Here is a 25,038-nt window from a genome sequence, read left to right as displayed (position 1 = left end):
TCTGGGTAGGTCCTTGTTAGAATGGCCTCTGGGGCACCAGCAGTCTCCTGAACCACAGTAGAGTCAAAGCTCCAGGATTGGGTGATGTTTGGCGATAGACCCATGCTTTTTTTTTGTTTTGAGAACAGTTACCAACTAGCTGCTTCCTAGCTTTACACCTCGCCTCTCAGTGGGAGGTAGTGTCCACATAAGCCTGGGCAGTTTGGTGTCATAATGATGCTAGATGTGGGAAAGAGATCAAACTGCAGGAGGACAGGAAGTGTTTAGGGGCAGCTGCTGGAGATGTACAGGTGGCCACGTGGGAAAACGGGAGGAGCCTTGCCAGGGGAGAGGGTGCAGGCAGCAGCAGCAGCAGCCACCTTTCCCCCTCCTTTTTTTTTTAATTTTATTATATTTATTTATTTATGATAGACATAGAGAGAGAGAGAGGCAGAGACATAAGCAGAGGGAGAAGCAGGCTCCACGTCGGGAGCCCGACGCAGGACTCGATCCCGGGACTCCAGGACCGCACCCTGGGCCAAAGGCAGGCACCAAACCGCCAAGCCACCCAGGGATCCCCTCCCCCTCCTTTTTAACAAGATTGCCCTCCCTCCCAGCATCGTGTCCAAATGCGTCCAAATGCGAACAGCCACACCGTTACACTGGGAAGGTGAGGAGCTGCAGGGAGACTTGGAAGTCACTGTAATTTGTAGTGCTTCTGAAATCTCTGTGAAAGCCACTCTTTTGAAGTCAAGTCTGGGCCAGATATCATTGCTTGACCCTCATCATTCGAGGGAAGCCATCCGGCAATAAACTCTCTTAAGACAATGTTCAATCAACAAAGCCACAACAAAACACCCACATGATGTTGAGTGAAGAAAGCAAATTATGAAAGGATGTCTATAATACAATGATAATTATATACATTCTTAAAGCAGAGCTATCTAACAAACATGTAAAAGCACGGATGGATAGATACTCATTAACTTCAAAATAGTGTTACAGGAGGGGAAGACGTATAAAAGATGCTCCCATTATATCTACAATGTTTTCTTGCTTAAAAGGAGTCTGAAGCAAATGTGGCAAAACCTTCACATTTATTAAGTACAGGCAGTGGGTACATGAGTGTCTGATTTTTCTTCTCTACATCTTTCTGAATGTTTCAGTAGGTCACGATGTCATAAGGTCAGCTAAGAGTTGGCCACGCAAAGAGGAAGGGGAAAGAATATCTCGGGGGTCCAGGTGGTGGTGAGAAAGGCAGGGCTGTGGACCGAATCAACGAGCTCATTGCCCTTGAGCTTCTGATCATGTCAGCTAATGTGGAGCATAAGAGAAGTTTCGAGAGACGGAGGAGCCATGGGGCTCCCTTCCTGGGAGGTTACCTTGGGCTGCCTGTGTCCCTGGACAGAAGGTTACTGCTCCTCTGAAGGTGGACTGCAGTGCACAGCTCTTTCCTGCTAGATTGGGTCTCTTCCTTCCCGTCGGCCCTGGGGGTGGTGACAGCCTTGCTGCTGGTGACTGCACTCATCCCTTTATAATTAATCCCTTTGTGAATAAACTCTCCTTGGATTATCTTTACCTGAGAGTGCCATCTTTCCCTTGTTGGGACCCTATCTGAGACAATGCGCTGTCCGCCGTTAACCTCTGAACAACTCAAGGGCAGGCCAAAAGTCTGATTATTTTTTGTATGTGCATCCCAGGTTAGAATCTGGCACATTTTGGGTGACTGAAACATAATTAGTGAAAGAATGAAAAATAGTATTAACGAATGAACAGATGAGTGGAGTGCACTCCTGGGTTTGTGAATGGGGCATGCACAGGTCTTGGACTCTTGAGAGCAAAGAAAGAGGCGATTCCAGGAGAAAGGAAAAATATGAACGCGTTGGAGCTCTGACAGCTCTGCAGGAATAGTGCTAGGTTCTTCATTTATTCCTCTCATTTATTTTGTGCCCAAAGCATCATGGTGTTCCTCTCACAGACATAATCCAGAGGTTTGGAGAGGTTATGTAACTTGCCCAGACAGCCTTCTTTCCACTTCATATCCTGGACAAACCTGATCTACTTCCAGAAGCCCCACGTGACATTCATCCCCGCTTACTGCACCCCCCAGCCCTCACCCCACCCAGAGGCTGGCATTTCCTGGCTCAGGGGGGTGCCTTGTCTGGGCTGTCAATCACTGCAGGGTACCTGGGGTCTGATCACCGTTCATCCTGCATTCTTCATCTCAGGCATAAATGTCACTGGCGTTATTACAGCGGTGGGCTGATGGGATATTTATCTACCCCATGCTTTTCAAAGCAATTAGGTGGATTTAGTGCTTGCATGAAGGCTCCTGAAACCAGCATTCTGGCCTGAAGAAAGAACCAAATAGATGGATATTATGCCAGAGTCCCCCATGCCAATCTGTGTGCCCCGGGGCCTCCCTTTTGAAATCAGAATCTTCCTGCTCAAGAAATGAACCTTTTTTTCTCCAAAGCCTGATCAGAGCCACGGGAGCCAAAGTAAACAGGGCAGCAAGAAGGTACTTACTGATTATTGCATGTCCATGGGCCGGACTCTGTGCTCCAGGCTGGCTCATTTGTTCTTCTCCATAATCCTACAAGAGAGGTGTTAGCATTTCCATTCTACACTCGAGAAAACTGGGGCTCAGGAGGGAAAGTGACTAGGCCAAAGTCACCTAGGGCTGCTGAACCCCAGAGCAAGCAGCCTGTCTTACCACCTCTCCACCCAACCTGTCATTCTCCTGGCTGGCCCCTATGAATGCATGTTTCCTTGTTTCTTTCCATCTCTGGGCAATCATTTGTGCCATTTGCACCTCCAGCCCTAAGCAAATGTGGAGCAATTATTCCATTACAGAACTGCACAGGTTCTCTGCAGACAGCCTGTCTGGAACAGCCATGTTTACTGCCATCCCTTTAGGTTAAGACGTTGAAGGATCCAATGAAGGAGGAAGAATTTGGCAAAGTCAAAAGAAGATGGGCTTAGAAATTCAGACAGACCTGCTTTCTAATCCGAGTCCTTCTATTTAATGACTGTATAAATGTGCAAAATTCACCTCTTGACACGTTCATCCTCCGCTTTATAGGATTGTTTTAAAGATGAAAAAGATGACTTATGCACAGTGGGTGTTCAACAAGTAATACCGGCTAACAGTCACCGGTGTAAATTCCTGAACTCACATTCCAGCACTGAAAGACCTTGACCAAATTACCTCATCTCTCTAAACCACAGTGTACTCATCTGTAAAATGGGGATATACCATCACTTCATGGGCTATTGGGAGGATTTCACTGAACTTGATGATGCAATAGGGTGTTTGGCACACAGTATTCAAAAGACGTTTGTTGTTACCGTAATTAGTGTTCACAGGACCTTCATTGTGGTTATCTAAGAGATGTGCTAACATTTGCACCCACCTAAGTACCATGTATTTCCTGTGTTATATTTTCAGATGTGGCTATTCTCTCAAAGTCAGACCATTCCTGACTTTTCCATGCAGAAAAGGCAACGTCTCTTTCCATAAGACTTCCTGGTTTTCTTTAGCCAAAAATGAACCCCGTTTTTGTACTTTCACTGCACACAGTGCCTCTCTAAAAACAAGCAGTATCATAAAGGTAACTATTTATGGTGTGTGTCTCCTCTACCATGTGATTTGAGTACAAGTGATCAAATCTAATTTACTTCTTCATTTTCACGTCATCTAGTATTGTTCCCAGCACAAAAGACTTGATTAAAATAAAAAAAAAGGAAAAGGAGAGAACATTTTTAAAGATGAAATAAAAACAAAATGCTTATATGATTTAGCTGAAATGCGCATGGATGTTGCTTCTGAAAGGCAACTCTGGTGAGGGGTGAAGTTAAGACTTTTCTCAGAGCCAAAAGGTAGGGAACTAGCCAAGAGCCACTGGATTGGGGATCCCTGGGTGGCTCAGCGGTTTAGCAACTGCCTTCAGTCCAGGGCGTGATCCTGGAGTCCGGGGATCGAGTCCTGCATCAGGCTCCCTGCATGGAGCCTGCTTCTGCCTCTCCCACACCTGGCCCCCTCATGAATAAATAAATGAAATCTTAAAAAAAAAACAAAAAAACAAAAAAAGAGCCACTAAATTAACAAGAACCCACAATACAAGGCTTGTTTTACCAAGTTTCTAAAAGGCAAGTGTCATCTGTCAACAGCTAACTCTTTCAAATGACTAAATCCCAGAGTCAGTCAGCTAGCTCAACAATCCCATCCAGGTAATTTCTCCTAACACAGAAAGGAAGCTTTGAAGAGCTCTCTAGCTCTAATGATCACCAATTGGTCCCGTGAGCAATATTTTTCAGAAATGAAGCTGATCAAAAACATGGAAAGGACAAATGTGACTCAAAGTCATCATACCAATCTTCCCAGAGCTAGTGTCAGAGAGAAGGAGAGCAGAACACACTCAGTCCTCAGATGTTCTCTGAGCCAACCAGTCTAGTGGGACCAAACCATCTCTTTGCTGAGCATCAAGTGGACTGGCCAGGAGTTAGATTCTGAGGGGGAAGAGAAAAAGAATTGGACATATTTCTGAAGTTCCTGGGCAGGGACAGAATGCACATGATCCAGTAGAGTTATACAGAGCAGGCATAGAAGCAGGAACAAAACTGAGAAGCTGGGACCAGAAGGAAACTGAGTCAGGGGAAAGCAGTACAGAGGCCAGAGCTAGTGCTATGAACCCTTTTGGGATGTCTTTTTTCACTTGTATGCACAGGTGGTTTCAAGGTGATTGGGAATACATAACTTCTTAAAGGTCTAGGATGGAGAAGCATGAATTTGCTTTCAAGTGAAGGGGACCTCTTTGCAAGAAACAAGGGGCGAACTGATGATTTAGAGTCCTGCAACTCAACATGTGGTCCACATACATTTAGCATCAGCATCACCTGAGTCTTTTAGAAATGCAAAATCTCTGATCTCATCCCAACTTCCTGTGTCAGAATCTTTGAAGAAAGGGCAATGAACATGTATCTTAACGAGATCTCCAGGAGATGTTTAAGCCTGCTAAAGCTTGGGACTGGTTTAGGACACTGGCTCTTAACCAAAGGTACTCATCAGAATCACCTTGTATGAGGAGTTTCTTCAATATGCTGATACCCTGGCCCCACTCTCAGGGCTCCTGAAACAGGTGATCTGAATGGGATCTGGTCACCTGAAAATTATCTGAAAGATCCCTGGGTGCTTCAAGAGTATAATCTTGGTTTTGAAGCATCAGTTTAGAACCTTAAAAGTTGATTTAGGACTGAGACCCATGGTTGATGATTTCCCTGCTGGATTCTGCTATTACCCTCAATCATAGCTCTCTTGCATGGTCTGGTTCCAACACCAGCTGCTCCATGAGCTCCTTCCTGACACCCACCCCCACTCCAGTTAAAATGAATCATTCCGAGTTCCTGTGGCTGCTCCATGCATATACCCCCTTTCAGCCCTTACCTCATTCTGCTTTCCATTGTGTATTACAACTGCTGTGCATTTACTATTTAACTAGATGTTAGTTCCCTGGGCTGGCCCCCAAAGCCCAAACTTTTAGTCATCCTTGTTGTCCTGTGACACTTAGCTCAGTGCCTGGAACATTGCAGACACATAATACCTTGGCTGCTGCATTTAAAAAAAACAAAACTGAAAAATCCTAATTCTCCAGTTCCCATCCAACATTAAGTAGACAATAGGAAGCTGACCATATTTCTTTAATTCAAAGGAAATACTTTGATTTATGGTACCAGGTCAGATACTTCAGCTAACCCTGGAAGGAAGGATGAGGCTATTATTATCACTGTATTGCTCAGTGAGATCATGCCATTAGCTCAAGGCCATAGCTAACAAGTGAGAATCTAGAGTCCATGACTTCGACCCTCCACCACCCTGTTTCCCTGTCTCCGGACAACACACATTATGTCTGCTGCTCTCCAAGAGGAGCCCCTCAGAAATGATCAGTGGCACCATTTTGGCTCTAGTTTTTGCTTGTACCCCCGTGTTCCCCTCTTGCAGCTCTGAAGATCCTGGAAGCTCAGAGGATGGGACTGGGAAGAATGCCATGAGGGTCTGTATCCAGGTGCCAGTGTGCTGGGGAATCTGCAGGGCCTTCACCCAGCTGTGCAGGCCAGGCTGCCAGCCCTCCCTGATGCCTCAGTTTCTGGTGGTTTCCACACTTTTGCTTGGTCTGGCTCTCTGCCCTCATACACTGTGCCTTGTCTACCCCAGTCGGTAACACCCTGGGGCTAGACCCAATTTCTGGCTTGAGTCTGGCTCCAAGCCACTCATGCCAACCATAAGCACCTGTGGAAGCATCATCCCCGCCAAGAGCTTCCTTCTGCCAGGCCCTGCCTGCCCCTCAGGCCCTCCTGGGTTAGCAGTGCCAGAAAGCATCCAGCCAACTTTTCACACCCATTTGGGCATTGACATTGATGGCTGGCAGCCTCCCTTCTCTGGGGTCCAGGCCTATAACCAGGCTCTTTTCCCCCACTATCCTGGCTTCCTTCCCTTATTTACCAACTTGTTGCTTAGGCCCAGCAAGCCATTCTTTTCCAGTCTGCAGTGTTCACGTTTCTAGCAAACTCCTGATCCTGCCATTGGCCATGCCCTGAGACAGAGTCAAGAACACTTACTCTCTGAGGACAAGCAATGGATTTGCAATTAGATGATAAGGATTTGAGACCTGACTCTGTCTCTTCCTGGCTGTAACCTTGAAAAAAATGACTTTTTATTTTGTTTGATCCTCAGTTTTTCTGTGTAAATGAGAATGAACATATAGACATAAATAGACAAATGTACATATACATAATGGACTTCCTAAAGTTGTTATGAGGATTAAATGAGATAATGTATGTAAAGTTACACTGTAATTAGAAAGTACCCTAGAAAAATGTATCATGATTTAACTACCTTATTAAGTTCGGAAACAGAAAAAAAAAATGACATTTCTGTTTAGTAGGCCCTGGCTTAGGAGTATATAATATAGTTAAGGTGTTCTCAAATCAAAAGAACCAAAACCAAATGTTTTATGCTTAAAGGAGCTGACTTCAGTACCTGGAAAATTAATCCATTCCAGAAACTTCATTCCTGGATGAATGAGTTGTGAATGTATTATGAATATATTTTGCCATCTGAGATGTGGAATGGAGAACACAAGGTGGTCTTTGCCTTCCCAAACAGTACCACCATCTTTATCTTTGACTGTCTTCATTCATTGATTTGTCCAACAGTATTCTGGAAGCTCAGAATCTACGCTAGCTGGGGAGAGAAGAGGGAGGTGTAGAATAGAGCCCGTAGCTACTTATAAGCTCCTCTGGTTCTCAGTGACACAGCTGCTTTATTCCTAGACAAAAAAATAATAATAATAAAGCCTGTACTCTTGAGTTTTCAGCCCTGAGAACTGAGGAAGAGCTATCTCATAAATCTAGAAGGCCACAGTCTGAGAATCCTGGTCCTGAATGAGACCTGCTCAGCTCTCTGACCCAGTCTCTGTATCATTTGGAGTGTTTAACCTGCCCGAGACAGTTCAGGGTTTTCTCATCTTTAAGAACTTTTGGGAAAGTATCCTTCATGCTACCTATCCTCCATCTGTTTCATCAGCAGATAATCCTTCGATAATCCTTTCCAAATTCACCCTTATTTTTAAACATCCTTTAAAAAGTATGATCCAGTTAGTGCAAAGAATCCATGTCCTATGCAAGTCTTCCATCCAGAATCCCCATGCTCTGATACTCAGAAACATCTTCCATAAATCTGACTACATTCTTCCTGGCATCAGCCTAAGGACACTTTCTTTGGCTGGTCCTTACAGTCTTTAAGACTTGAATCCAGCAATAAGAATACTTTGGTATAGAACTTGTCTTACACATCCCTGCATCAGTCAGGCACAAGAGAAGGGGTAGAGCACGAGACCAGAGTGGAGAGTCCACATTCTGGTCCTACCTCTGTCACCACTTTCTGTGTGCCTGGACATTTATCTCTTCCTTTCTCTGGGTCCCAGATCATGCATATTTCAAGTGAAGGGTCAGACCCTTCCAACTCTCGGATTTGTAAGCTTACTTTCATCATCAAAGCTCACTCTCAAAGACCTCCCACTTACTACCTTTCCCCAGGTGACTAAAGAATTTACATTTTCAGCCCAAGGAACAATTTTCCTGTTGAACAATTATGAAAATTCAGCATTTGGGAGAAAAGCACTATAAAGCAGCCTGGTGTATTACTGCTCTAACTGTCCCCTGTGCCTCTAATAAAAACAGCCAGGGGAGGCTGGAAGCCAGCATGAAATATGGCCCACTTGTTTTCTTAACAGCCTGTTTCCCTAGGTTATCCAGGAACTGTCAGCTCCAAGTGGAGGTCTGCATAAAGAATAGGGCAATTTCCTGTCTTTTATCCTTGTGTCTCATGCCCCAGACATTATTTTAATGGGATTCCATTGTATTTTTGTATTCAAATGGACTTGAAAGCAAACAAAACATTTAAAGGGAGAAGTTTCTTCCTAAGCGGAAAAAGTGCCTTGCTGACACTTGTGAACTGTGCAAAGTCCTGAATCAGGGAATCACATGATTCAGGGGAACTAAGGATGTTACCTTAAGCCTAGTCAAATGCTTGTGGGCTGTGGGGGGAGAGTGGTGTGAGGGATCAGTGTCAACTTCCAGGTAATGGGCTCAGTAGGAGAGTTCATTTCCAGACACTTACCTGCTAATGTTATAAAAACATTTAAAAATGAAACACACACACACACACACACATAGTTCGAGCCGTTAAGGAGTCTGGAAACAAAAATGGGGGTCTCTCAATTGAAATTTTCTATTTGGATATTTTCCCCAAATGTCAGTAACAAGTAGCTCCCTATTTGGGTTCAAATACTATATTACCCAAATCTCTGCCCAACACCCCAGGGTGGCCTGGTGCTAGTCAGAGGTTTCATAGGATCTGGCCAGAAATGGGAAGTGGTTCTCCTGGGATTCCAGAAGCCATTGAGCAAGGAGAATCAAGAACTACCAAAATCTAGAGATCTGTCAAAATGCAAAGGATACAGAAAGGAAAGCCCAGTCTTACTGCCTGGAAAGCAGGCTTCACAACCAGGGACCTCAGGATTGGGGAAATGAACAGGTAAAGAGCATTTGGTGACATGCAGGGGGATGTGGCATGTGAAGGGCAGGCAAGAATGGAATGCCAAATGGATTCAGAATCTCAGAATGGAGCTGTTTTGTGCTTTGTTGTTCAGAAGAGTCTGTAACCAATATGTCAATCTTGCTTTCTGAGGATTCCTTTATCTTATAAACCCTTCCCATGTGCCGGGTACTGTGCTGATTTCTGGACATATGAAGACATATGATTCACCTTGAAGGGGAGAGGCACATCTGCAAGTCGTGACCTTTCAGTGTGTGCAGTAGTACCACAGTGACATGCAATGTGGCTGGGAGAACACAGAGGAGTGAGAGAGAAACCAGCTGGGCTGGAGGCTCCTAGCCATCCAAGATCTTGGAGAGCAGATATCTGAGCAGAATCATCATTTCACAGACAATTTCCCATGAATCTTGCAATTGTCCCTTTTTGGGTCCATAAGGTCTGGAGCTCATATAGACAGATTTCATGGAGTAGAGGACTTCCTGCCAACTATGTCCTACTTATCCAACTGCCTGTTGGACTAATAGGACAAAATATATTCTGAGAAAGGCAATGGACTGCCCTCTAGTTTACTGACAGAAAGCAAATGGGAAATATTAAGAGCATTTCTTTGTCTTTGGCATGCTTCATTTGCCAATATTTAGTCTGAAGAGTAGCTTTGGGAGGTAGTCCTGGTCATGTTGCTAGGTAGAATTAAGATCATGAGGGGCACCTGGGTGGCTCAGTAGTTGAGCATCTGCTTTTGGCTCAGATCATGATCCTCGGGTCTTGGGATCAAGTCTCACATCAGGCTCCCCACAGGAAGCCTGCTTCTCTCTCTGCCTGTGCTTCTGCCTCTGTGTGTGTGTGTCTCTCATGAATAAATAAATAAAATTTTAAAAAGAAGAAGAAGATCATGAAGTATGAAGACAGTTTTGTAGCTCCAGCTGTAAACCATACAGAAACTCCCTTTGGGGGACAATGGCAACTGAGCACTGAGCAGGACCAATGTAGGTAGATAGATATTGGGTCAAACTAACCTAGCCCAATAAGTTGTTAATTTGAACAGGTGAATTGAGGATGATACTACAGACTGAGTCCAATGACAGTTTTTTTAAAACAAGAACCAAATGTACATGCAATTAAGAAAGACCAAGGATCTAGGTTTTTAATTCAAGAGGACTGAGTAGAATACAACTTCAAGACTACCGTATCTTAGGAAATCTCAGAAATAGGAACAGGATTCTGTATTTGAATTGGAGAAATTTAAGACAATATATAACATTACCAAAGGCAGTGGAAGGCACAAAGGGGTGAGTGTGGCAGGAAGCAGGTGGGAGGCACAGGCAGCCCAAAGGTCAAGCTGAGAAGCAGAGCAAGGCTCCTGTCACCTGCTCCCTCCCTTTAAATCACTCCACCTCCAAGTACCCAACAGAGAAGACACCCAGCAGAAAGACTGGTAGGGAATGCGGGCTGTACATGATGGGGGTGTGGCTATAGTTCAATACTCTGAGCAGAATCCAGTGTTTTACTCTTCCCCAGATCCTCCAGAAATATCAAAGCACATTGACCACCAACTATTTATAGATCATACTTACCCAAGAGGGAGGGGACATTTTAATATCTAATCAGGCTGAATTTCTTGTGCAGAGCTAAGCCTGTGGGTGGGTGGTTATTTTGTAAAGGTGGAGGTTAAGCTGTTATTTTCAAAGGGGTGCCAGGTACAGTAGCTGTAGTGAGAGACAGGTGGGAGGTCCAGAGCTGGTGGGTACCTCTAGTCCTTCTATTTTATGGCTCTGTCATCCACTAGGATATTATTGGTATGGTCAGAGCTAGATCATTTCCACCTTACCCACATTTCAACCCAATGAGAGTGAAAGAGAGGAAGAAGAGGGCAAGTTAACCTTTTTTTAAAGGCTGAAACCAAACTGTATACATCTCTTTCATTCATATCTTATTGACTAGAATTTAGTCCCATGGCTACATCAAGATGTAAGAGAAGCTGGAAATAAGTCTTTGGCCACTAATCCCATCTAAAACCTGGTAGGTCCTATTACCAGAAGGAAGAGAGGGCAGATACTGGAAAGTGATTAGCAGTATCAACCAGGGTAATTCCCAGCTATTATTCCCAGCTGTCACCTTTGCTAAGAAGCCTTTTCTGACTTCCAAAGCCTGGCTTTTCTTCTAGGTTCTCATAAGTGATTAATGCTGTTAAAATGCTTACCTAAATGCACTAAAATACTCTTGTTTATTTCTCTCTTCCACTAAAGTGTGAGCTCCAAGGGCAGAAAATATGTATTTTTCATCTATGTCTCCTCAATGCCTTACACAGTGGCACATGTCACTGTTCAATAAAGTTTTGTTAAATGAGTGAGTAGATGGGCAGATCAATACACTATTCACTTGACGAGTGAATGGAGCTAGGGTATAACTGGTACAATCAGAGATCTGAAGGTTTCCTTATGTGATTTATTTTTTTTTCTTTGTGATTTATTAAAGTCACCCTCTAATGTATAATTCTCTGTATGTTTGTATTCAGTCAAGTCAATGACTTCTTGATATGGATGGGATAGATAAGAGACAGGGATGGCTGGGGCATGTGAGATATATATGTGCTTGTGTGATATATATCACATATATATTCATATGTACATATGATATACATATTTACATTTATATATATCATATATAATGCCCTCCTGGTGTGTTTGGCAATAGATTCTAGAGTATGGGTGAGCATTTGGAAAACCTGAGCATCAGTCAACTCTCAAAAGTGTGGTGCTATGGACAGTTTCCCCACTCTTTGCCAACATGTGCCATTTTTTGTGATTCTGTTAATGCCCTTGATCATGCCACCCACACAGAGTCTGCCTGGAGTCCTTTTCTCTGCATTTCATAAAGGGATGGGTCATAACAGACAACCTGGAATGTCAAAGTGTGGAAGACTGGATGTGAGCATGTGAAAGGCCCTCTGGGGAATTGGGAGAGGGGTTATTTATATGGCTAAGGTTGAGCCTGGCGGATGGAGTTGGCAGAGGGTAGAAAGGAGCAATAAGATGACATTCCATAATTCCTCATCCCCACAGCCTCTGGGACCTAGGCAAAACCAGCATGTCAGCAACTCAACAAGATTTCAGAGTGTGGCTCTAAACTGGGAGGAGTGTTATGTGTTCTGTTCATTCCTAAGGAATCAAATCCCATGGAGCACTTCCTTGGGCTGTCAAACTTGGATCTGGGACTATTATGGTAAAGAAAAAGCTCAAGGGCAGGTTGGAAGTGGGTTGGTTACATTATAATATAATGCTATGGAGAAGTGTGTTACAGAAACCACAGTGTCGGACTTGGAGGAGAACGCAGATGATTTAAGAATGCAGCCGGTAATTATCATTTGGACAAAGGAGATGATATTGAGAAAAGCTGAGGAAGCTCTAGGCAATGAAATTGGCTGGACGGTTGATAGTTCCCAGTGGGAAGAGTCATTGGCTCTGCTTCTGGAAACTGTAGAATCGTAGAATCTTAGAGTTGTGAGGATGTGAGAAGTCTGATATCAGACCAAGTCATGGCTTTCTGAATTCTGTGACCTTAGGCAAATTTCTTAACCTCTGTGTGCCTCCGTTTCCTGTAAAGTGGAGTAAAGAACTGTATACACCCCACTGGGTTGCTCAAAGGTTTAAAGCAGTCATGGCATGTTAAGTCAATGTCTAGCACATATTTTCCATATATTACGGAGGGTCTTAGAGGATCAACAATGTTGAAACAGAAGGGAATCAACTTGGTTAATGAGACCCAAATACAATGTCTTCAGCCATGGGTTTTCCCCATTTCTGTGGTTGATAGGACCATCTACTCCAAAACTTATCTTTGCAGCTAAGAGGAAAACTGGCCCAAAACAAAGTAATTTGCTTACATAACTGAAGAATCCTGAAGTGGTTCTGGCTTCACTTGTGGTTTCTTCCAGAGATTCACACAGTTATCGGGGAGCCAGACCTGATTTTCTCCATGCTGGCCTCCTTTGCATGCCATCATCAGCCTCAAGATGACCCTCATCAAGGAAGCCAAAAAGCTGCACCAATTTCAACCTTGTAGCTCCAGTGCACACCATCCAGGAGAAGAAGAAGGGCACCTCTTCCACCAGCTCCTGGAAGGGAAAACAGTAGATCACTTGTCCCCTCATTGGTGCCTTGTGTATTATTTGCCCAAGCTGTGTAACATCCCCGGGGCCAGGACATGTCCATTGGTTTAAGCCAATCTGAGCTCACCCCTCATGTTGACAGTGGGGTCAATACCCAAGACTAACGCTAGGGGAAGTGGTTCCCCCAAAGCAAATCTGGACCTCATGAACAGAATGAAGTGGGACATAAATATGTTGGAGGCAAGCAAAACAACAACAAAACTATTAAAGTCATTAGCTGGGCTCTCAGCTATAGAAATCTAAGACACTGCAATGTACTGAAAAACCTGGCATCTTTAAAAATCGTTTCACAGTCCCCAGATTTTGGGGTCATGAAAAATGTAACCACAACCCAGGGACTAAATGAACGTGATGCCCCCTAATATCCCTACCACTCTAATGAAGACCAACCAAGAGATAGTCACTTCCCAGCTATCAGGCCACACTGGGATGACAGCCCACAGGCAAGTATTCCTTCCACAGGCTGCAAGGAGCAAATGGAAAGCCTATACAGTCCAAGCAGGCAGGCCAGCTGCTGCCCCTGAGATCAGCAGGGATGGTGACCTCATCCTCACGGGTACAGCCAGCTCTGCCTGACATTCTCCCCTTGCATTGATGAAGGGACACTCTGGCCCTCACATAACAGCTTATTATGTAGAAATATGGATTCACCACCACTCACTTCCTGCAAGGAGGGATATTGCTTGGAGCCAATCTCCTTTTATCTCTCTGCCTGGATGCTTTCAGCTTCTCACCCCGGCTCCAGCAATGAGCCTGTCGGTATGCAGAGCTCCTTACATTCCCCTTCAGAAAATAAAACTAAGACAAAGGAAGGAAACGTATTTAGCTTTAATGATGTGCATGGTTCCATTTTTCTGTTTGAATCTATTGGTGTTTAATGAGCTAAATATCCACTGGATGAATTAGATACACTGATCCTGTGTGCGTCTCCTGGGAGGCAGCCTCTTCGTGGCAGGATGTGCCTCAGACATAGCACACAGGAACCACACAGCCTGCCTGACAAACATGCCAGCTATGGAATGAGAGCACAGGAGATGGGGATGTGGACAAGTAGCAGGCGATGAATCATTCACAGCTGACCCTGCAGCCAGCCTAGCAGGCAAGAGACTTGGTAAAGGCAAAACTGTATCTTGATCAAAATGCTTAAATAATGTTAAGATCCCTGGGTCATAAAAAAAAAAAAACAAAAAAAACTGATGAACAAGCTAACGTAATGAGGTCTCTAGAATTGACAGGTTGTTTCAATTATCTAACCAGACAAGGCCTTTTGTATCTCTCCATTGACAACGTGGAGGCTGACCAATGATGAGGCCATCGGTCTTGCTAATATTGTCAGCTCTGAGAAGGCTCTCTCAGACAGGACTCATGCTGCACACATAGATTGGTGCTCCTGAATTACTCTATTCTTTGTTTTTATCAGAAAAGGAAAGCTATAAGGTTTTCTTGTTCTTATTCTTCACCAAAGGAGCCATTTGGAATGAATCCCTTTTAGTTGGGGAGGGGCCATAGAAGTAGTATTCTATCCCTTCATTAATTGATAAGGATTTTGAGGCTCAGGTAGAGAAGGTTGTGTGGCCAATTGGTAGTTGACCCATGGCCAATAATCTAATGTTATTTTAGGAGGGCTTGTTTTGTAACCAGGCACTGTTCTAAATGCTTTATCTTTATTAATCTGTCCAAGTCTGTCAACAAACCCCATTTTGTGGAGGAGAGAACTGAGGCTCTGCAGTATTAACTAATACATCCAAAGCCATATAACCAGTAAGTGATAGCAATGGGATCCAAAACTAGGGTCTTCAAAGCCCATTATGGTTTTGCCTTTTCAATAAAACCGAATTCTCCTGGCTCCCAGGTCAAACATGTGAAGCTCCAAAAATCAAAATGAAAAAATATCTTTCCCTATGGATCCCAAAAGAATTTACTTAAGCTGACAAAATAAAACAAGTAACATGAAGCCTCCTAGCCTTTGTGCTGCCTCTCACAAGTTCAGCTTCCAAAGACCCCCAGGCTATATACCCACCTGGGCTTTACTTGGAAGCTCTCCCAAGAACTCCCCATCCTACCATACCACCTGATTTTTGTTTCCAACCATACCTAAAGTTCAGAGGCCCCTTTGTATTGGTCATCTGGATTCCTCTTTTCTCATCCTTTACTATTGACCTCCTGCTTATCCCTTATGACCCAATGCCAAAGACGCCTCAGCTCGGATGACTTCAGCCATCACCTCCGTCACACTCAGGATTCTCCACTCCTCTCCCCCAGCACACTTTGCCCTCAACCACATTCACATAGCTCTTTCCTCCATTACAACTGGTCCATTATAATGGAGGGGCACTCTCAGCAGCTGGGTACAAGGTCTTTAACACTAGTCAGACTTGAGTTTGAGATTTAACAGTGCTACTTAGAAGCTGTGTGGCATTGGGCAAATTACAACTCTCTGAGCTTCCTTTTCTTTACCCATAAGAGAATGAGATTACTTATTTCAAAAGATTCTTATGAGAATTAAACAAGACAATTCGTGCAAAGCCCTTAGCCAATGTCTGTCTTATAGTAAGCTCTTTATACATCTTAGCTATTATTGTTGTTGAGGTGTTGCCACTGTCATTACAATTGTCATCACCACCACCATCATCATCACCAACATCATCATGTCATCATCATCATCATCATCATCGTCATTGTATTATTAATAATACTGCTACAGACTATAAGCTCCTGGAGGTTTTGCTCATCTTTATGCGTGGCCTTTAATAAGTGCTTAATAAACGGATGTAGAATTGAGTTGTTGAAGCAGCTGTTCAATTTGCAATGGATTGTTTTGGCTCTGGTGACAAACTGTTTTCAAATCATTTGCCTAATGGCTTGCCACTCAGTTAGGTTTTGAGCTCCATAGGGTTTGATATTTCTCCCTACAGAGTATACACTCAGTAAATATCTGTATATGTAAAAGTATTTAATGGACCTTAACTCAAACTTCTCAAAGTTCATGCTCAAGATGTATACCCACTTGTTTATTTTTAAAGGCTGGGGGCTAAATTTACAAAGGAAAAGGAAGTAGCATTTATTGAACACTTAAAAATGGCTAACATTTATTGAGCACTTACTTCACGCCAGGCACCATGCTAAGTACTTTATATACTTTTGTGTACCAATCCTCACAATCAGTTTATTTGGTAGGCACTCATTCTCCCCATTTCACAGTTAAGTAAACAGAAGCTGAAAGTGATTCATGAACTTGCCCAGGAGTTACAGCTACCGTGCAGGAAACCTAGGTGTGAAACCATCTCTTCCTAATTTCAGTAGAAAGTGTCTGGCTCTGGGCTAAGCTGTGTAGGTCCTTTGCCACATTCAGTACTTCCTTCAAAACTGACACTGGTTGACTATCATCCCCATTTTACAGGTGAGGAAATTCAGGCTTGCCTGTGATAGTGGCAGAGCTGGGCTTTGAAAGGAGAGTTGTCTGACCCTGCCCCTTTTTCCCTGTCTTTCTGATTCTCCAAGGCCTGCAACTAGAAACTTGGTGTCTGGAATGATGCTCAGTTCAGCTCTCTTTCCATCTACACACACACAACCCCCCAGCCATCCATACTTCAGCAACCATTACCTACAAGCATCTGGCGGACACCCCGCCCACCACATACTTAAGAGAGAAGGGATCATCCCAGATAGACACATCTCCACACAGTAAAAACCTGGCAGAGAAAAGAAATGCCATCAGAAAGATGTATCGGTAGTCACCACCCAGTAGCTGGTGCAGTCTTGAATTCCCACTGAAGGATGAACTCCGAGGGTTGTCATTATGAGCAGACTTCTCAAGCTGGGAATAGACTGAAGGGGGTGGGGAGAGTGCAAGATGAGAAATAGCAGCATCCCAGAGATGCTACAAGGGAGTGGGTAGATGGGGTTAAGGGATCTTGGGGGCCCAGCCTGCTTTATAAGCCCCAGGAAGACAATATAGGGGTGAGGGAACAGAACAGTAATGAAAGCCAGAGACCCTGGGGTAGGAATGCCGCCAACCTCAGCAAAGCCTGGGAAATCAGTCTGCAAAATGAAAGAGGTAGAGAGGAGCACCAAAAATAACCTTGAAGGTAACAGATGAGGCAGAGGAGAAAAATCAATTCAAGGAAAACATATTAAGCGCAGAAAAACTAAATGAGAATTGGGGATTGAGGGATTGCGGATGTAGAGAGCAGGGGACCAGGAGTCTAGAGGCTGGGTTCCTAGTGCAGCCCAGCCACTAACAAGCTCTGTGACTCTGGGCAGGTCACCTCACCTCTCTGAGCTGCTGCAGGCTCCTCTTGAAAATGACACAGTTGGACAGCAAGGCCTGCAAAGCCCCCTGCAATTCTGACAGTCTGTGATAAAGGATGGCACAAAGCTAGTATGCTTTTATGGAGACAGCCCCGAGCAACTAGATGAAAGTGAGCACATTTAGTGAGTCCTCCAGATATTTCTAAATATCTGGGTGCTTGTGAGATGTAAATGAAACCACACTGGCTTGAGTTTCACTGTTCCTTAGCCTTCTGGGGGGTCCTGAAATTGATGAGGAAAGAAACTCATGGCATAAGTTAGCAACCATCAAAGAGGCTACTTGAAAAGGGTCTTGAGAATACTTTAAATGTTAACATCACAAGAAATATGATAATTATGGGAGAGGATGGAGGTGTTAACTAAGCTTATTGTTATAATCATTTTGCTATATATATATATGTGTGTATCAAATCATCACATTGTATACCTTAAACTTACATACGTTGCATGTCAATGATGTCTCAATAAAGCTAGAAAAAGAAAAAAAGAAAGGAGGCTCAATGCTCACCCTGTAAGACGCGTTAGGGAAGATACCTGTATGCAACAAAAGCCCTCCCCTCAAAGCTAGCTTATAAATTAGAAGGAACCCCTGAGAACTCTCAGATACAAGACTGGTGTATATTGTAATATTTATGTGTGGCCCAAGATCTTCAACAAATAGCAGAGCAGTGCCTCCATTACCTAATGGTTATTTACCTACAAACCCCAGTTATCAAGAAAACAACTTAGTGCTTCCAAGCGAAGAATTTAAGAAAGCAAATATAGCAGAAGGGAATATAGATATGTCAGTTGCCTACAATGGATTTGGCATCTTGATATGCATCTCAAGTGTCAGCCTGTCTCCACCAACATATCAGCTCAAAAATAGGAGCCTGTGTCTGAGTCAAGTCCTTGCTGTAGTGGCTTCTCCAGGATACCTTCGATTCTGCTATAGGCCACTCTTTAATCTGCTGATCACCACATGGAACCAGCACTGTGGATTGTGAACATGAGGCAAGCCACCTTGCCCCTTCCTGTCTCTTTATTTCCCAGGATACGACCATGTGAGGCTGGCTGGTTGTATTAGGCTTTGCAGAGGTTGGAGAAAACTAAAAGAAATGACACCACAAAAGGAGAGAAAGGTTTAAGATTGTGTATTTCAGCATATATTCACACAAAGACTTGTATGCAAATGCTTATAGCAGATTTGTAATAGCCAATAACTGGAAACCACCCAAATGTCCATCAACAGGTAAATGGATAAACAAACTGTGTTATAAGCACCAAGGAAAAAAATGAATGAGCTATTGTTGCATGCAACAGTATAACTGAAACTCAAAATAATTACACAGAGTGAAAAGAGCCAGACCAAAAAAAATTACATGCTGTATGGTTACATTTATATGCACTTGTGGAAAATGCAAGCTAATCTATAGTGACAGGAAGCAGATCAGTGGTTACCTGAGTATGGTATTGGGGATGAGGGTGAGTTACAAGGGAGCACAAGTCAACTTTTGGGGATGACAGATATTAACTGTGATGATGGAATCACAGATGTATACATATATCAAGGTACATCAATTTGCATACTTTAAATATATGCAATTTTTTTATAGATCAATTGTATCTCAATAAAGCTTTTTTAAAAAACTATACTATCTTATGACTGTCATCAGAGACCAAGGGGAAAAATACAAAACTTAAAAGCCTTCATGAGGAGTTGGAGGTGCCCTCATGGGCACCCACTTTGCCCTTTTTCTCTGAAAGCACTTCCTGCTTTGCATGCCCACATGGGCCCCCTATCTCTTTTCTGAAAATCTTTTCCCATCCATAAGGGGTTTCTGGTCCTAGATCCCATCACACTCCCTCAGAGATACTTGTGACACAGGGACATTTCCCAAAGTATGAGATATTGTAGAAAAATAAGACCATCGACTCAGAATGTAAAATTAGCCTGTTTATCTATAGAAAACTGCTTTGCAAGAAGGAAGAAGAGGGTTATCCTCAATGAGGAGCTATAACCCACATATATCAGTTCACTATATCCAAAGTCACAGGCTTTCTTTTACATATGAGTATAATCCCAAATCCTCCCCTTCATGCACTCATCCACACACTTGAGAACTGGGAAAGGGGCAGAAGGTGGTGAAGTACTCAACAGGGAAGGAAAGGCAAAGCCCATAGGTCTAAATTAGCAACTTGCCCAGAGCCCATTTGAAAGACATGCTAATAACATGCCCTTGAAAGGAGTCATAGTGCTTGTGCTATGAGACAGTAAGGCCCTGATATTTCATGAGACTTTACCTTTCTTATGCTAAATACTGATATGTAGAGTTGTCTAATTTGGAGGGGCTTCATTAATAAAGAGCTTGATGGTTTTCACACACACACACAAAAATCTTCACTAGGTTCTGGTCCAGCAAACCTGAGCCCCTTACAGGTGTACCACACACATCAAACTCCTGGTTCTTCCTTGCTGGCTAAAAGCCATTGCAAACACACACACATGCACACATACACACACACACACACACACACACACCTATAAACAAAGAAAACATCGATTCTCAGAGACAAGTAACATATGAAACCTACTTCCACCATCAAGCTTTTTATTTCCTTAGATTTTTGAACAGGTCAAATTATATTCCTTAAATTTTTGAACAGGGCAGCATGAGTATGTGTGAACTCCTAACCAAGCTACCAGACAAAAAGTGCTGGGAACAAAAGCAAGGCCATCTTATTTAAAGATGGCCCTCTGAATGAAACTAGACTACTCTCTTTCACCATACACAAAGATAAACTCAAAATGGATGAAAGATCTAAATGTGAGACAAGATTCCATCAAAATCCTAGAGGAGAACACAGGCAACACCCTTTTTGAACTTGGCCACAGTAACTTCTTGCAAGATACATCCAGGAAGGCAAAAGAAACAAACGCAAAAATGAACTATTGGGACTTCATCAAGATAAGAAGCTTTTGCACAGCAAAGGATACAGTCAACAAAACTAAAAGACAACCTACGGAATGGGAGAAGATACTTGCAAATGATGTATCAGATAAAGGGCTAGTTTCCAAGATCTATAAAGAACTTATTAAACTCAACACCAAAGAAACAAACAATCCAATCATGAAACGGGCAAAAGACATGAAGAGAAATCTCACAGAGGAAGACATAGACATGGCCAACATGCACATGAGAAAATGCTCTGCATCACTTGCCATCAGGGAAATACAAATCAAAACCACAATGAGATACCACCTCACACCAGTGAGAATGGGGAAAATTAACAAGGCAGGAAACCACAAATGTTGGAGAGGATGCGGAGAAAAGGGAACCCTCTTACACTGTTGGTGGGAATGTGAACTGGTGCAGCCACTCTGGAAAACTGTGTGGAGGTTCCTCAAAGAGTTAAAAATAGACCTGCCCTATGACCCAGCAATTGCACTGCTGGGGATTTACCCCAAAGATTCAGATGCAATGAAACGCCGGGACACCTGCACCCCGATGTTTATAGCAGCAATGGCCACAATAGCCAAACTGTGGAAGGAGCCTCAGTGTCCATCGAAAGATGAATGGATAAAGAAGATGTGGTTTATGTATACAATGGAATATTACTCAGCCATTAGAAACGACAAATACCCACCATTTGCTTCGACGTGGATGGAACTGGAGGGTATTATGCTGAGTGAAGTAAGTCAGTCGGAGAAGGACAAACATTGTATGTTCTCATTCATTTGGGGAATATAAATAATAGTGAAGGGGAATATAAGGGAAGGGAGAAGAAATGTGTGGGAAATATCAGAAAGGGAGACAGAACATAAAGACTGCTAACTCTGGGAAACGAAGTGGGGGTGGTGGAAGGGGAGGAGGACGGGGGGTGGGGGTGAATGGGTGACGGGCACTGAGGGGGACACTTGACGGGATGAGCACTGGGTGTTATTCTGTATGTTGGTAAATTGAACTCCAATAAAAATTATTTTATTAAAAAAAAAGATGGCCCTCTGAAATAGGTATTAATGTATCCATTTCATAGATTAGGAAACAAAGGCTCAAAGAATCCAAGAACATGCCCAAGATTTACAACCAGACACAGGGCCAGAAGTAAAGTGCAGATCTGCTTGATGTTCAAAGTGAGGTTCCTTTTACTAGTCCTCACTACCTCGAAGCAAGTAGGTGATACAAAATCTGAATATTAATGTGGAAATAAGCTGGCAGTCAGTGTGTGTGTGTTTGTTTATTAATTAATTAATTTATTTATCTTTTGGCTTACATGCAACTCAAACTTGGTTTTCCAGGTTTTAATTTCACAGAAGAGTAAAATCTGCTCACTTCAAGAGATGCGTTTTCTGTGTATTCATTCATGTAACAAATGTGTGTTAATCACCTACTATGCAGGTAATGTGTAGAGCTTCTAAGGATGCAGCAGTAACTAATACCATCAACGTCCCCACCTTTTGTGGACTTACAGGGGAGAGTGACAGTTAACAAATGTGTGTATGGATTACTCTGTGATGATAATTATGAGAAGTGCTAAGAAGGGGAAAGAGAGAGTGATGGAGGGGTAAAGAACAGAGGACCTCACCTGGTCTGTGTGGCATGAAAGAGGTCAGGGATAGCAACGAATAAGTCATTGAGGATAACCTACTGAGAATTCTAAGCAAGAAACTGATATAACTGGATGTGTTTCAAAGTTAAAACTATAGTTACTCTGCATAAAAATGGATTAAAGAGAGGGCAACAGGAACATAATTGGAAGGCAATTGCAGCAGTCCAAGAAAGAAATGTTGGTGACAGATCAAGTGATGACAGCAGGAATAGAGGAGTGAAGGGATTCAATTATTTTTGAGACAGAATTAACAGGATTGAGTGGTTGGTTTTACATGAGGGGAAGAGGAAGGAAGAGGCACCTCAAGCAACTGCCAGGCAAGATCCACAAGGTTTATAGGGGTGCTGAGGACTGAAGAATGGAGCCCTGGAAAGGAACAGATTGCAGGGAGGAGCAGAGGGGGAATCAGATCAAACTTTCCATTTGATATAGCAGAAAGTTAACAATTGGTAAATCCTGGGGAAGGGTGTTTAAGAGTTTATCATATAACTGGAAAAATTTTTTCAGGTTTGACAATTTTCCAAAATAGAAAAAAATATTTGTTTGGGGACATGTTAATTTTGAGAATCCTAGGATAAGACAGATGAGAGAACATATCAGGATAGCAGTTGAATGTGTAAGTATGGAACTTTATGAGAAGTTAGAAGAAGATGAAGAAGAAATAATACTTAAGTATCTTTTATATGTATTTATATATAGTATGTATATTTTATATAATGCATATGCTGCATATTATGTACATAATAGATACCTAAATATTATTTCTAGTGTCTTCAAAATAGTTATTAAGCTGCTTGCCACAATTAAGCTAGCCCTTATTTTGGATGGTTCAGCTGTTTTTAAGCTTCAGCTTATTCAGAAGATGCAGCAGTAAAGTTATTTTGTGAATCCCTTTATGTACCTTTGGAACCCAGGTGTGAAATTCCTAATCCAAAGAACAAGAAGGTCTTTAATGCTCTATGTCTGGAAAACTTTCCATTAGAATCAGCAACTCTGATTTTTTTCATACAAAAGAATGATTTTCAATTACCTACAACCTTAATTCATGTGGACCACTATATTTTCCTTGACCGTTGATGGAGGGAGTGGCTTTGAAAACACAGTCATGTCCAGGTAGCTGCAACAGGGATGCTGAATAGGAATGAGGTCTCTGGAGGCATCTACACCAGGACTCTGCTACTCAGAGGACAAGAAGCAAACAGGTGATAAGATGGTGGCCTCAGGAAGCTGCCCACAAGAGAGAATGGAGAGACACAGGAGAGGCAGCAGCATGGTAGCCCAGAAGGATGCAGGTGATGACTGTCTTAGAGTAAGTCTTTGCCCCTAACTAGCAAGAATTTCTAAAGCTGGTTGGGAGGAGGAAGATAGTTGGTTCTACACAGATCGTGATGAGCTGAGCACACCACTTGAGGCATCATCAAGCTCTTCCTCATCTGGACACACTATGGTTTGGACAGACATCCCCTGGCACAGAGATAGTTTAGTTGTGTTAGTTGTGTCATCCTTAGCCTGGGCTAGGAAGGGCCAGGCAGGAGGGAGGAGAAAAACAGTGATGTTCTGTTTATAAAATGCTTTCCTAGCCATCATTGCATTTAACTCACTAAACCATACTCTTGGGCAGATATGATTGCTTTACCTTAAAGGAGGGGCAACTGGGGTGTTGGGAAGCAAGGATGACTGAGAGGCAGAACCAAGAACTGACCCAGACTCCCCAATATGCCTATCTTTTGACAAAATTCAAAGGTTGTCTTCTAGGGGATTCATTCATTCAACAACTACTGTGCACCCTAGTCCATTTGGGGTATATGCAAGGTGCTGGGATGAAGAGACATGGTACCTACCTGTATTCATGTCCAATAACTGCTATAACAAATTACCACAAACTTGATGGTTGAAAACAATGGACATTTCTTAGCTCTCAGTTATGGAGGCCGGAAGTCAGAAAGCAGTTTCAGTGGGCCGAAATCAAGGTGTTGGCAGGGCCATACTCTTTGCCGAGGTTCTAGGAGAGAATTCGTTCTTTGCCTCTTCCAGCTTCTGGTAGCTGTCAGCATCCTTGGCTTAGAACCACATCACTCCAATATTTGCCTCCATCCTCACATTGCCTTCTCCTCTGTGTGTCTTGGTTCTCTCATATAATGACACTTATCCTGGCATTTGGGACCCACAGGGACAATCCAGGATCATCTCCTCATCTCAAAATCCTTAATTTACTCACATTTTTGAAAAAACTTTACCATATAAGGTAACACTCACAGATTCCAGGGATTAGGACCTGATATCTTTGGGGACATCCTTCAGTCCACTACCCTGACTCAAGCATTCATAGTCTGATGGGGGAAACGACAGCACAGATGAGCAATTATAATAGAATGGATTATGTACTGTAATGCAGATCCATTATGGGGGGAAGCATGTCTCAGGAAGCCTTCCCAGAGGAAGCAACATTTGAGCTGAGACATGAAGGATGAGTAGATTTGAGTCAGGTAGATCAGTGGAGTGGGGCAATTGGGGGGTAGGGGATCAAATCAGACTTTTTCTGGCTGAGTGAATGACATACAGGGATTTCTCTTTACATAGTGTTAATGTGTTTGATTACAGTATGAATTATTTGATAGAAGAGCTAAGGAAGGGATACCTGGGTGGCCCAGTGGCCGAGCAGCTGCCTTTGGGTCAGGGTGTGATCCCAGAGTCCTGGCATCAAGTCCCAAATTGGGCTTCCTGCAGGGAGCCTGTTTCTCCCTCTGTGTATGTCTCTGCCTCTCTCTCTCTCAGTGTCTCTCATGAATAAATAAAATCTTAAAAAAAAAAAAAGAAGAAGAGGAGCTAAGGAAAAGAGTACTTCAGAACAAAAGTTAAATGACTTATCTTC

The 25,038-nt window shown here is 43.1% G+C and overlaps 1 protein-coding gene and 1 long non-coding RNA gene across 6 annotated transcripts in view; one reads left to right on the top strand and one right to left on the bottom strand.

The window, feature by feature from the left end:
• ASIC2 (acid sensing ion channel subunit 2) overlaps window positions 1–25,038 on the top strand; it is a 995,000-nt gene that overhangs the window by 565,466 nt on the left and 404,496 nt on the right. The window lies entirely within an intron of this gene.
• The window catches only part of LOC140606295 (uncharacterized), a 100,149-nt gene continuing 76,177 nt past the window's right edge, over window positions 1,067–25,038 (bottom strand). For 2 of the 4 annotated variants that reach the window (XR_012008646.1, XR_012008643.1), the window contains exons 8-12: window positions 24,805–24,964; window positions 13,927–14,063; window positions 12,981–13,211; window positions 2,509–2,575; window positions 1,067–2,330 (exon numbers count right to left, since the gene is read on the bottom strand). This is a non-coding gene — a long non-coding RNA (uncharacterized lncRNA). Of the gene's footprint in view, window positions 2,331–2,508; window positions 2,576–7,018; window positions 7,223–12,980; window positions 13,212–13,926; window positions 14,064–24,804; window positions 24,965–25,038 lie in introns of all 4 variants that reach the window. The other 2 variants (XR_012008645.1, XR_012008644.1) reach the window with 2 other exon arrangements.

The sequence above is a fragment of the Canis lupus genome, chromosome 16, assembly GCF_048164855.1.
Source record: "Canis lupus baileyi chromosome 16, mCanLup2.hap1, whole genome shotgun sequence".
Lineage (NCBI taxonomy): Eukaryota > Metazoa > Chordata > Mammalia > Carnivora > Canidae > Canis > Canis lupus.
The sequence above is the reverse complement of the archived record's forward strand: the minus strand, read 5'-3'. Positions and strand labels throughout refer to the sequence as shown.